At 38.7% G+C, this 13,972-nt stretch overlaps 1 non-coding gene across 1 annotated transcript; it reads left to right on the top strand.

The window, feature by feature from the left end:
* Window positions 1-781: 781 nt before the first annotated feature.
* Window positions 782-884, top strand: LOC111720815. The gene has a single exon (XR_002770319.1). It is a non-coding gene; the product is annotated as a U6 spliceosomal RNA (small nuclear RNA).
* Window positions 885-13,972: the final 13,088 nt, after the last annotated feature.

Here is a 13,972-nt window from a genome sequence, read left to right as displayed (position 1 = left end):
TCTCTATAATACAAGCCAGGTTCTTTTCTGCAACTTAAATTTTTAGGACATTACCTAGAATATTCGAAGTTGTATGACTTACCCATACACAGCCTGTATGTAAGAAGTAGGCCTTGAACACGGGTCTTTCTCAGCCACAATAACATACTGCTTCTGTACTTAACACAGTCCTAGACACATAGTAAGTTATTTTTAAAATGTTTCCTATTCCTTATTCTAAATTGAAAAACATTAACAGTTCTATAAGTTCCCATAGAAAAAATAAGAGCAGAAAAACATAATTACATAATTTAATGTGGTAGTTTTAATGCTAATCTTCCCTTTTGAACTTTCTTCTACTCTCTACCATGAATTTATTAAATGGCATCAATGAGATGCCATTTTCCTTCCTTCTATATTTTGTCATCAATATCACTGACCTCACTCTTCCCAACTCTCCACTCATAACCTCTCTCCTCTACCTCAAAAAAGAGATAAAAATTTCTTGCGGCAAATAAGTAGAGTCGGGCAAAGTACAGTCATGTAATTGTGTTTTAAAATACATGTTTTATTCACATGGTAGTAGGTGATTAACAAGTCTTTATTCAATTGAATTGAATAAAATATTTTTGGATGAATAAATGCATAAATGAATGAAGGAATCAATGAATGAATGTGTCAAAGAATGAATGAATGAATATAAAAACCCAAGCCATTCCTCTACAAGGAGGAAAAAATTCAAAGAACACAATATCAGCACATAGTCTATACTTAACTTTTCTTATATTCAGTATTTTATTTTGTATTACGGTGACAGCACCTTTGCTAAAATTGGAACAAGGCAGAGATTAACATGGCCTCAATGCAAAGATGACATCCAAATTCATGAAGTGTTCCTATTTTTTCACTCTGAATTTCCAACTACCCTGGCTTTGCTGCTGTTCCTTGCACATGACAGTCTGCCTCCCGGTTCGGGATCTTTGGTGTTTGCTGTCCCCCATGACTGGCTCTCTTTCTTTACTGGTTTTCCCTGGCTTTCTTCATATTTCAGTTAAAATCCAACTTCTATGAATTGCCTTTTTCTGATCCCTTGCTCCCTCCTATTTATGCTGAGGGCAGTCTTCCCTCCTTTATTGCCTCCAATAGTTGTTTTCAAGTTATCTCCTGCATTACAATCTCAGCTCCTTTAGGACCTGGCCTATTTTGGCCTTTTGTGTTGTATCTTTGACACTTAGTGAGGTGATGGTATTAAATAGGTGCTTAATAAATGCTTGTTAACTTGACTTTCAGTTTGTATATGTGTAACATGGGGATAATAATATCTGGCCTGTTTCCCTTCCAAAAGATATTATGAGCATCAAATAAAAGAATATCTGTGAAATGTGTTTTGTAAACTAGTGCCATATGCATGGAACATGTGCTTCTTGCTTTAACTGGTACATACTCATCTCTACAGCCCTCTGATATTTATAATTTTATGTCCCTTAGATTCTCTCTGTACCTTCTCCCCAAGGAGCTCCCCAATTTCATGGGAAAAGAAAAAAACTCGTCGTTATAGACACTTATCTGTGGAACAAAGTGGACAGAGCCCCAGTAAGGGATCAGCAGTTAAGATGAAATGTAATAGGGGTGGACTTAAATTGCCCCTTACTGCCCAGAGCTGCTCTGCTTTCTCTTGTAATAATATAGTCCATTAAAACCTACAATCACTGTAATGTTTATGCATTATTGGGGAGATAAATTGCATAATTCTCATTTTGCAATTTAAATGTAATTATGAGCTTCCTAATGACTAAAACCTGAATTTGCTAGACTATCAGTTTTTCTAACACTTGCCAAAATTATAGGTAATTACTTAAGGCTTACAATAATTATAAGTCCATCTTTTAAATAATTAATGTGCACTTTCATGGTAGAACCCAGCTAGTAATCAAACGACCTCAGGATTACATTGTAAGCCCATGCAATTAGTCCTATTGTGTAGGTTTATGGAAATATACCCATTTACAAGAGTCTCTCAAGTTGGCAAGCTTAAAACGCTGGATTGCAGGGTTTGATGGAATTGAATAATGAGGGAATCCCGCAGGAGAGAAATCTCTCTCTCAAGGTCAGTTGAATACAGTTCTCCAAAAAAAAAAAATGGCAGGAATTTTGAAATTCACCCAAAGGAGCTGTGGTGTGCTATGCTTGGGATTTCTAGAAATCTCTGGATTCAGGGGCAAAAAAATGATACCTTAGAGGGATTGAAGAGGCAATGTTTCCTACCTCCCCCGCCCCAATCTTTATGGCTAAATTTTCTTGGTTTTGTGGATATATTTCACACCTCCTCTGAAGCAACTAATACTAGGGATTCTGGAAATCAGAGTTAATTCATCAATAACTGAATCAATAAGCATTCATTTCATACCCACACAGCACTAGGTGCTAAATATATAGAAAGAAAACAAACAACAATCACATAAACAATCCATACTCTTTACAAATTCACAGAGATAATATTGTACTAAATCCAAGACATGGGGGCGGGGACAGGTTATATGATCCTAGAAAAGGCATATATAAACACTGGTACAGTTCTTCTCCACACCATGTGTATACTTAGCAACATTTCTCTTCCTACTCATCCTCCATCAGAGATCTCTCAAAAGGCAAAGATACAATGCTTGTTCCCAAGTGACACAGCTGTGACTGCTAATGCTTCTTCTCCTATAGAGTAAGAACAGAACCACAGAAGCATGTAACTCAGGCAGGAGTCTAATGAAAGACTGCCTTGGGAGTCAGAGCTCATCATCAGCCATTGAACCCACTGTGGCTCAAAAGGAGCAAGGTCTTGAACTCATCCAGCTGTTCACAAATTTAAGAGGGAGATCACCAGGATCCTTGAAAGGAACATTTTGCTCTTGGCCACACAAAGGACAAGAAATGCTTATCTGAGCAGACGCTAATCATTCTGGACAAGAACAAGATACTTCTGAGTTACTTATAACTCGAGATAAATAATAAAAATAATACTTGGAATGCAGAGGGCTCACCACTGGTATTGTAAGATCTGATTTCCTCTGGAGGCTGAATCATATAAGAAACTATTTATACTCAAATTGTTCAGAGCAAACACTTTAAAGATACTCAGCATATTGTAGATAAAGAAGAGCAAATATAATCAACAAGAGGTGACATAAAAATCTTGGATTTAAAGCCTTTTAACATCTTAGGGGCAGCTAGGTGGCTCAGTAGATGGAGTGACAGGTATAGAATCAGGAGAACCTAAGTTCAAATTTGGCCTCAGATATTCCCTAGCTGTGTGATATTGGGCAAGTCATTTTGCCCTGTCTGCCTCAGTTTCTTCATTTGTCAAATAAGCTGGAGAAGGAAATGGCAAACTACTCTAGCATCTCTGCCAAAAAAAACTTCAAATGAGGTCAAGAAGAGTCAGACACGACTAAATAACATCTTTTGGGACTCTGATTCTTTCATCAATGTGCCAGCTATACACCTTGTTTTTTACCTTTATATGGTTATAAGGACACCATGTATACCTGAAGACAAATCTTTGATAATCTTTTGAAAACCTATGACTATTCCTTCTAAGTATCCCTTCATTTCCTGTACCCTCTCCTTTGATAATCATCAGCCCTTCATGCATGAAACCCTTTCTCTTCTCTTTTTTTGACCACCTTGTGAGCACTTGCCCGGTGTGAGTTCTTCATAAAATAAATCTTTTTGGCAAGCGTACATTTGCCACTTGAACAATGTGGCCAGCCCAATGAAGTTGTGTTTTCTGCAGTAGAGTTTGAATGCTTGGCAATTTAGTTCAAGAAAGAGTCTGGTACCTTATCCTGCTAGGTGATCTTCAACATCTTCCTAACATAATTCAAATGGAAGCAATTAAGTTTCCTGACACCACACTGCAGGTTTCACAGGCATAGAACAATGAGATAAGCAAAACAGCTATCGATCTTCAGTTTGGAAAATTATATCAAATCTGCCATGAAATAGATACATAATCAATGCTTGTTAAATTGATTAAAATTGGGTGTATTATATTATCATCATCATCATCATTTTTAGATATCGAACAGATTAGCTCTACAGTGCATCCCCAGTGAGAAGGAAAGCTCTGTGAGGACAGGAGCTACTTATTATCTCAGCCCTCATTCAGTCCCCCCAGTCAAAAGGTCTCCTATTCCACCACTCCAAAGAGATGGATCAGTACAATCGGTATCAGAGTCATTGGTCCTTCAAGTGGCCTTTGAGTGACTTCTGGTTAAAGATTGGTGCGTTGAATGCTTCTAACAACAACAACTCACACAAATGGTGCTTTAAGGTATTGCAACATCATATTATCTGATTTTGCATGTTTCCTCAAACACCTCTTGTTGCAGTCTCTTTAGTGAACTATTCATTAAAAGAAAGAACTCATTTGATTTTGAGGGAGGAAGGTAGAATCAATCAAACCAGTGAGTTGTATTGACTACTCTATTCATTCTAAACTGTTTGACCATAACTCTTCCCTGATTCTTCTGGACCGTCTGGTTAATAATGTCCTCCTACTCTTAAGGCAATGACAAGAACGTATTGAAACTATAGGACAGAGGTGTGCTACAGCTGTATCTGCTTTCCTTCTGAATCTCACCATGACCTTAGCTCTTGATAGGATTATTCTACAATTTTTTTTTTGGTTTCGTGATGGAGCTTTCTGACTACTTCCTGACTGTGTAGAGAAAAGTAGAAGAGACATTAGAAATCATGCTATAATCCCATCTAGTTCAATTCCAAAGAAGAGGGAATTAAGGTTCAGAGAGGTTAATGGATGCAGCCAAGGTCACATAGTAGGTAGCTAGATAGTGCAGTAAATAGAAAAATAGGCCTGGAGTCAGCAAGACCTGAATTCAAATACAGCTTCAGACATTTACTAGCTGTGTCACCCTGGGCAAGTTATTTTACCCTGTTTGCCTCAGTTTCCACATCTGTCAAATAAGCTGACCACTCCAGTATCTCTGCCAAGAAAACCTCAGATGAGATCAGACATAACTAAAAACAACTAAATAACAAAAATAAAAAAGGGCACTTAATTATCAAGTAGCAGTGCTAGGATACGTCAGGTTTTCTGAAGTCAAATTTCAAATTCTAAAAAGAACTTGCCTTTCTATTTTCCACTAGCCTAGATTTTTTTTTTATTATCTAGAGCTTTTGACATGGGCATATTATATACACACACACACACACACACACACACATACATATATATATATATTCAGCAGAAAACCACAGGAATAAGAAAAGAATCACTTTCTCATGATGATATGGGCACAGTACAAATGGATGATAGAAAAAGACCTAATTCTCTATAGTCCCAGGTCCCAAAATGCATTTGCTTATTGGAAAAGAGCCAAGATTGGTAGAAATAGAATAGAAGAAGATCTGAGGGTATGAGAGTCGTGTCCAAGATCGTGGTGCCAGAAGTGTCAGTATCTACAGTAGCAGCAGTAGCCGTCCCAAATAGAGCTGCAGCTGAGACAGATCCTATGCCTCGGATGTGGCGATCAATGCATGATCTGGGACTAGAGAAGAGAAAATCTACAAGATGGGGCATAGATACATTCTTTACCAATATCTTCCCACTCTGTTTTTGCTACTGAGTCTTTCCCTGTTAATATTTTGAGTTTGTTCATGCAAGAACAGAAAAGAGACAAAGAAGTCAATGAGTGTTGAAAAAGAACAAAAAGAAAGAAGAAAGAAAGAGAAAGAGAGAGGAAGGAATTGGAAATAAAATAAATATTTACTATGGCAATCATTAATAAATTAATGAACATTAACTTAATAGTGCAATTCCAGAGAAACTGAGGCAGGATAGAGATTGGAGAGTTATGATAATTAATTTATTGGAGAGTTTGATTAAGTGACTGGATCAGACTTTCATATCCAAGCATCCAGTATTGAATGTGGGGTCCCAGAGATTCTTTATAGGGTTTAGTAATTAGGAAGAACAATGACAGGATGGGGAAGGCAGAGTGAGCACCAGACTTTCTGATAAGTTGGAAAAGATGTCTGAGATAAAAGGTCTTTCTCCTTATCTGATTAAACATTCCCAGTTTATAACCTTAAAGTAGCTAGCCCTAAGTTATATCAGTATTAATGGTTAAGAGAGGGGATGTTGTAACCAGGCAGAACAATTCAGGGAAATTGAGGTAGAACAATTAGGGAAACTGAGGTAGAATAATCAAAAGGAATTGTAGCACAACAATAGGATATTTCTGACCCTTAGGAAATGATAACTTTGAAGATTACAGAGAAATAAACACAGTATTATATGAACTGATACAAAGTGAAGTAAGAAGAACCAGGAAACAGTATACAGACTAACTGTAGCAATGCAAATGGAAACAGTAACAACAATGACCAAGCTTGACAGATTTTGACAGCGGCAGGGGATGGGAGGCATATGGCATTGTGTAAATTGCTCTATTCAGTTGTTATATTGTTAGTTTGTTGAATAGTTGTTGTTTTTTTTCCCCTCTCTTTTTAATTCATTATTTTGAAGTGTAGTTCTAGGATTATAGTGGGACAAAGATATACTGGGGAATAGAGGTGCTGTAAAAACAAGAAATTCCACCAGAATCAATAATATTAAGAAGAAGGAGGAGGAAGAGGAAGGAGGAAGGAGAAAGGAGAAAAGAATAAGAAGGAAGGAAAAAAAAGGAAGGAAGAAGGAGGAAGAAGAAAAGAGGAAGGAGGAAGGAGGAGGAAGGAGAAGGAGGAGGAAGATTGACCTCTTTGGAAAGGAAAAAGAAACTGGTTCTATTATCTTGCCATTGAACTCCCTCTCAGACATGTTCTTACGTATTCTTGCAATGCATATGCTTAATGTTTAAAATACTTATCAGAAGCTTTGGTTAGTCGTAAGGGATCTGATCTGAATCAATCTAGGAGGGAGCCAGAAAAGAGCTGAATTTGGATGTTTCCTAAAATGTCTGCTTCCTCTGGGAGGATGTAAAACACAAGCTGTGTCAATGGGAATTGAAGTCAAGTTGCTCCAGTGGAACCAAGTCCTGGGGCATCAGCCTTGAGCCATCAGCTTATTATCCAAGGACTTAGGACAAGCTGTTCCTCCCGTGGGATGGGGTGAGGGGCAGCTGGTGATTATTTTCTATCCTAAATATGCAGAGCACCTGAAGTTCCCCTGTTCTGAACTGATCCCTTTAGCTCTGGAATTCAAAAGCCTTCCACCCTAAATACTGAATAGTTAACACTTTAGCACAGATTGGTTACAGCCAGACAAAAGCTGGTCCCCAGGGGACTGGGACAAAGAACAAATCCCTGGCAGGCAGGGTGATGAAAGTGGAGACTGAAAGGTACCAGACAAAGTCAGCCTTCTCAGTCTCTCAGAAGGTAGGCTCTGCCTCTGGGGAATAAAACGAATATGTACAGAGGTCACCCCACCCCCATGGTCTCGCATTCAGTCTAGAATAGAATCTCAAGGCCATGCAGAATTAGAGCAATAAGGGACCTCCGAGGCTGGAAAGGGCTCAGAGGAGAGGTGACGGCCCCGGATGCACATGACATATGCTTGGTGCTGGCTATTGATAGAATTCACTTTTCTTGATTTTGTATATTTATTATATTTTTTTCCTTCTTGTTTGGGGGAGAGGGACAGTGGGAGGAAGTGAAGATAATTGCGTATTAATTGGGGAAAATAATATAATGATTAAATTAATAAGATGATGATGATGGTGGTGGTGGTGGTGAAAGAATGCCAAACTTGGAGTCATGTGTTCTTGGTTCAAATCCTGAGTTGACCTATTTATTATGCTTGTGACTTCAAATTGAAGTGATGATTTACAAAATCTTTCCAGCTCTACATCTATGATCCTATAACTCATTCATTTTACAGAGGAGAAAAGTGAGCCCTTCCAGGTTTACACACTCAAGATACAAACAAAAATATAGAAACAAGTAGGTGGTACAGTGGTTAGAGCTCTGGTCTGGAGTCAGGAAGACCCATCTTCCTGGATTTAAATCTGGCTTCAGACACTTACTTAGCTGTGGGACCTTGAGTAAATCACTTTACCCTGTTTGCCTCAGTTTCCTCATCTATAAAATGACCTGGAAAAGAAAATGGCACAACACTGCAGTATCTTTGCCAAAAAAACTCCAAGTTAGACATGAAAAAACTGAATAAATAGCTTCATGAAACAAATCAAGGTCCGATGTACAGGGAAATGGTTTAAGAGTCAGGAAGACCTCGGTAAAAAAAATTTTTTTTTTACACCTCTGACACATATCTTGGGATATTGAAAAGATCTTTGATGCCCAAAATTGGTGCTCTCCAAGGTGTGGAGGGATCTGTCTCCTCAATCAGCTGTGCAGTGCAAATAGGAAGGAGAGAAGATGGCTCATATTTCATCCTTTCCATAATAGGGACTAGTTTCTAACATAATAGTATCTTTCTTTGCCCTTATCACCCAAGACTCATTACTCTACCTCATGCTGCTGTTCCAGGGGCAGGATCATACCCTTGTTCCACTGGCTGTTTAGGAAAATTTTCTATAACCTGCCCCCCCATCACCTTGTGGCCTTAGCAGGAACCCCTGTAGGCTTTGCTTTCCTGGGCATCGGATGGTAATTATCCCACACCTGCCCTTTTTCTTTTAAGTGGAAGAGAATGAGTTGCAGGGAATGAGCAGGTGCCCAGCACAACCTCACCCTTCTGGATGCCGCATTTATGGATGTGTCATATTAACCAAGATTCCTTTTCCAACCCTGCTTTCTTTCCATGAACACTGAAGATGATTTAAAACGGTAAAGTATAGACAATAGTAACTAGAAGGCAGCATAGTAAAGCAGAAATAAAGTGAGTCAGAAGACCTGAGTTCAAATGCTGTCTATGATGCTTATTGCCTATGTGACCTTGGATCATTTAACTTCCCCGGGGCTCAGTTTCTTCATTTATAATGTAGTGACTGAAGGAGATTTCCTCTGAGGTCTTTTCAGCTATAGATCACTGATCCTATAATGCTAATTGTGTGACCATGGACTCCCCTGACCTCCATTATCTCATCTATAAAATAAAGGGATTGGACTAAGGGGCTTCGAAGATTCCTTTCAGCTCTACATCTATGATCGTAGGAAGTTTTTAAGCTCTCTTGTGAATATTATTCTCTCTGAAAGTTCACAATAACCCCGAGGGATGTGTATGAAAGTAGGAAAGATTTAACCCAAGGTTCAAGCCCAATATATTTGCAGAAGACTCTGCTCATTGCCAAAGAGGATGATGACTCAGTGTTGTGTGCCATTGTCAAGGATAGAGTTGGTACAAGGACTAGGGCAAGAAGAATCCTACTCCTTGCTTCCTGTTTTGAAACAGGACACATGTTGATTTCAGATGTTGAGAGAGAGACAGACAGACAGACAGACAGAAATAGAGACAGACAGATATGGACAAAGAAAGACAGATACAGAGATGGGGGGAGCTTTAGATAGAAGCAGATATATAGAAGAATCAGCACCCCACAGATCCCTATTTCTCAGCTTGCCTCCCTGGTGATTTTAAGGAGCCCCTTAAGTGAAATCAGATGCTCCCCTTCTCTCAGTTGATCTGAATGATTTTGTTCCCAGTGAGAGAATTCATTAACTCTGTGTATTATCAGGCATATTCCAACCAGTATAACTTCTTTAATTTGTTATCCATTTACTCTATGGAATGGTCTTTTGAACAACAAATATTTGGTAAACAGGGTTCAAGCCTTTGGATAAAAAATTGGGACATATCATCCCCTTTAAGAAATGGTGTCTGGGCAAGCCACTTGAAACTAAACATTATTTCGCTTAGACTAATGCTTTGAGCAGAAGACAGATGGATATCATTCTAATCTTCTATCTTCTCTCTAAGGCGAATAGAGTGGTCAAGCCTCATGGCCCCATTTTCCTGTTCTCCTTCAGGCAGGAATCAAAATCTCCATTGAAGAGAGATGGATGATATTCCAGACATATTTATTCACACCTCTCCGTGAGCCACATTTAGACAACTCATTTGGATGTACAGCTAGCCTACATGGTTAGGATACATATAGAGAGATACCTTGCATAGGTATAAAATTATCTCCATTTCACAACTAAAGACACAGTCACAGGAAATGAATGATTCCTGATACTACATAGTATAAATAACAGAAGCAGGATTTGAATCCAGTTCTTGAGTCCAAGCCCAATTTTCAATCCAGAGCTGCATTTTTTTCCCCCATCTTTCAATGCAGAAAGAAAAAAAGAAGAAATCTTGATACTATAACTTGTCCATGGCTAAAGGAATCCTTGACAAGTATTTCTTAGCAGACCCCCAAATCTGCTTTCTGCTCTGCCCCAACTCCCCTTGACACAAATCTTAGCTATTTTGTTATCAGTGGACAGCCTGAGCTCCCTCTTAATGAATGAGAAATCAGTGACGTGACGTCTAAGTTTGACTATATTTACATCATTAGCCCCTGACAGAAACGAAAGTATTGACAATCACTCTGTTATTTTTATTGATTCCTAAGTCACTGCCCATATGACCACACGGAGCCTTCTAAGGGACTCTGGGATGACACATTAAAAGTCATGGCTGTGTAGTATGCTGGCTGCATTTTGGCTAAATGTCTTAAGAGTCTAATTTATTTTAATACACATTGCTTTATGAATCATGTTGGGAGAGAAAGAAGCGAACAAAAGGGAAAAACCATGGGAGAGGAAAAAAACAGAAAAAAGAAGTGAACATAGCATGTGTTGATTTACATTCAGTCTTCTCAGTTCTTTTCCTGGATGCAGATGGCATTTTCTATCCAAAGTCTATTGGGATTGCTTTGGATCACTGAACCACTGAAAAGAACCTAGTCTTTCATAGTTGATCATCACCCGCTCTTGCTGTTGTATACAACGTATTCCTGGTTCTGCTTGTTTTGCTCAGATTCAATTCATGTAAATCTTTCCAGGCCTTTCTAAAATTACCTTGTTCATCATTTTTATAGAACAATAATATTCCATTACCTTCATGTACAAAAACTTGTTCAGCCATTCCCTGACTGTTGGTCATCTACTTATTTTCCAGTTCTCTGCTACCACAAAAAGGGCTGCTACAAGCATTTTTGCACATGTGGGCCCTTTTCCCTCCTTTATGATTTCCTTGGGATACAAACCTAGTAACGGCACTTCTGGGTCAAAGGGAATACACAGTTTTATAGTCCTTTGGGCAATTAAAAAAAAGCCTAAAGAAGCTTTTGTAGCTTTCCAATACTTTTTAGAATTTCTAGCTTCCTTCTGGATTGAAAACTCATTAGATCTTTGTCAGGATTTCTTGCGTGGTCCCTGCAATTGCATGTCTTCCCCTTCCAGACCACCTTCAATCCATATGGTCTATGTTTTTTATTTACCTAGTTGTTCATGTATCCCTTACTAGAATGTGAGCTCTTTGAGGACAGACAATATATTTTCATCTTTCTCTGTATCCCCAGCACCTAGTACTGTCTGATACAGAGTAAGCACTTAATAAGCATTTGTTAACTGACTGACTGACAAAGGAGCTGGAGTCTAATCTAGCTCTTCTTTCTTATCTATATGACCTTGGGCAATTCCTAACTATAAAATGAGGAAGCTAACTGGATGATCTCTACTCCATGATCTAATTCTCTGGAGAAGGATCAGTGTCAGAGAAGGTGAGCAGAAGGAACCAGACCCAAAGCAAGATGGAAAGTCAGGGACATGAGTTTTGAGCCTTCACCTCCAAGCCTAACCCACATCTTTATTCCAGTGGTGACTTTGCCACTCCAATGCTAATTCTAATTCTGACTTGAACCCTAACCCATAGTGGAAGTAAATGTGGATCAGAGAACCTGACACTAATTCCCATTTCTCCTATTTAGTAATCTTCCATGCCATCGGGCAAACCACTAGGGTCCTTTTCTTTAACTGTAAAATGGATTTGATGAGCCTGAAGTACTTCCAAATTCAAGTGAGAAAGAAAGGTCTCCCAGGTAGGGGGCACCTAGTAAGTGCCAAGTATTATGGCAAGGTTTTACAATTTTTTTTATTTGATCCTCTGAGCAACCCTGTGAAGCAGGTACTTTATTATCCCAATTTTACAGCTAAGAAAATTGAGGCAAAGTTAAAATAAATCACCTACGGTCATCTAGCTACAAAGTGTTCAAAAGTAGATTTGAACTCAGGTCTTTCTGACTCCAGCATGAACAGTTGGCCTCTATTCCACTTCTCTAATATCATAATCTATGAACTTGTGAACCTGTGGCTAGAGATGATTTCTCAGATGAGATATAGGGAAGGTATGAGAAAACGACATAGCCCAAAGGTATTTTCAGAGAGAAATTGAAAGAATAATTATTGATTTTTAGTCAGACTCTAGGACAGAGCTTTATGCTAGAACAAGAGAAGGCTCTACACAACTTTGATCATTTAATTGTTTCAGTTCTGGTCAATTCTTTGCAACCCTATTTTGGGATGTTTTGGCAGAGACACTGGAGTGTTTTGCCATTTCCTTTTCCAGCTCATTTGACAGATGAGGAAACTGAGGCAAAGTAACTTGTAGTCTCTAGTAAGTGCCTGAGGCTAGATTTGAACTCAGGATGATGATTACTCCTGACTTTAGACCCAGTGCACTATCTGTTGCAGAACTCTGGCTCCTGATTTACAGTCTCTTGACTTTTGATCATCTCTTAGGTAGGTAACCATGGTGGTTAGGAACTTACTTCCCTGCTGTAGCTTTTGGAATTCAAAGCCTCTTACCTGTGTGATCAGGACCTGCTACTTTCTTCATATGCTGTTGCTAGTAGGATACTTGGGAATCCCTGGTTCAAAGGGGATGGGGGGTAATGAGCTTTATCCTTGGTTCAGATCTCATTTCTGAAGCTCATGGTCCATGCTACCATGAACAAGTCTCCTCATTTTCCTGGAACACCATTTCCTCATTTCTATAACAAGTACGCTGGACTTCGTGGCTTTCAGCTCTAGCTCAGTAATCCTTCCATTGAAAATCATTTAATCTCCCTGGACCTCAGCTTCTTCTTGTTATTGTTTGTGTGTAACATTAGAGTTACACTAAATAAACTCAGATCTCTTCCAGCTCAAAACCTGTGATCCCATTATCTATGACCCTCCCCAACACTTTTCCTTTCCTTGTTGTCTGGAGCCATTGAAAATTATAAGCTATTACTATGGCTGAAAGGAAGAGGCATCCTCCACTCAGAGGGTGATGGGTTTTTGTTACCTAGAATTGGAGTTTGGAACGTGTGGAAATCACACTAATTGTTCATAGGCTCAGATGGCTGCTGGATGAAATTGATGGACACTTAATTAACACTTAAGGCTTTTTGATTGATTGGTTGATTCTATGGGGAATAAGATCCAGGTTCTAAAGAATCAAACTTTGAGGAAACAATCCATTTATTTTAATTACTAAAATATGTTGGCAAGGAACTGAAAATTGAATGGATGCCCATGGGTTGGGGAATGACTGAATAAGTTATGGTCTATGAATGTAATGGAATATTATTGTTCTATAAGAAATGATGAACACACTGATTTCAGAAAAGTTTGGAAAGACTTAATGAACTGATGCTAAGTGAAGTGAACAGAACCAAGAGAACATTGTATAGAACACCAGTAAGATTATGTGATGATCAGTTGTGATGGATTTGCTTCTTTTTGACAATGAGAGGATTCAAGGCAGTTCTGACAGACTTGTGATGGAAAGAGAAATCTGCATACAGAGAGAGAACTATGGAGACTGAATGTGGATCAAAGGATAGTATTTTCAACTTTGCTGTTGTTGTTTGCTTGCTTGTTTTTTTTTTCTCCTGTTTTCTTTTTTCCCTTTTGATCTGATTTTTCTTGCACAGCATGATGAATATGGAAATATATTTAGAAGAATTGCACATGTTTAATCTATATTGGGTTGCTTCTATGTATGGGAGGGAAGTTGAGGGGAAAGAGGAAGAAAAATTTGGAACAC

This window comes from Sarcophilus harrisii, chromosome 4, assembly GCF_902635505.1.
Source record: "Sarcophilus harrisii chromosome 4, mSarHar1.11, whole genome shotgun sequence".
Taxonomy (NCBI): Eukaryota; Metazoa; Chordata; class Mammalia; order Dasyuromorphia; family Dasyuridae; genus Sarcophilus; species Sarcophilus harrisii.
Note: the sequence above shows the minus strand (reverse complement) of the source record. Positions and strands in the feature narration are given on the sequence as shown.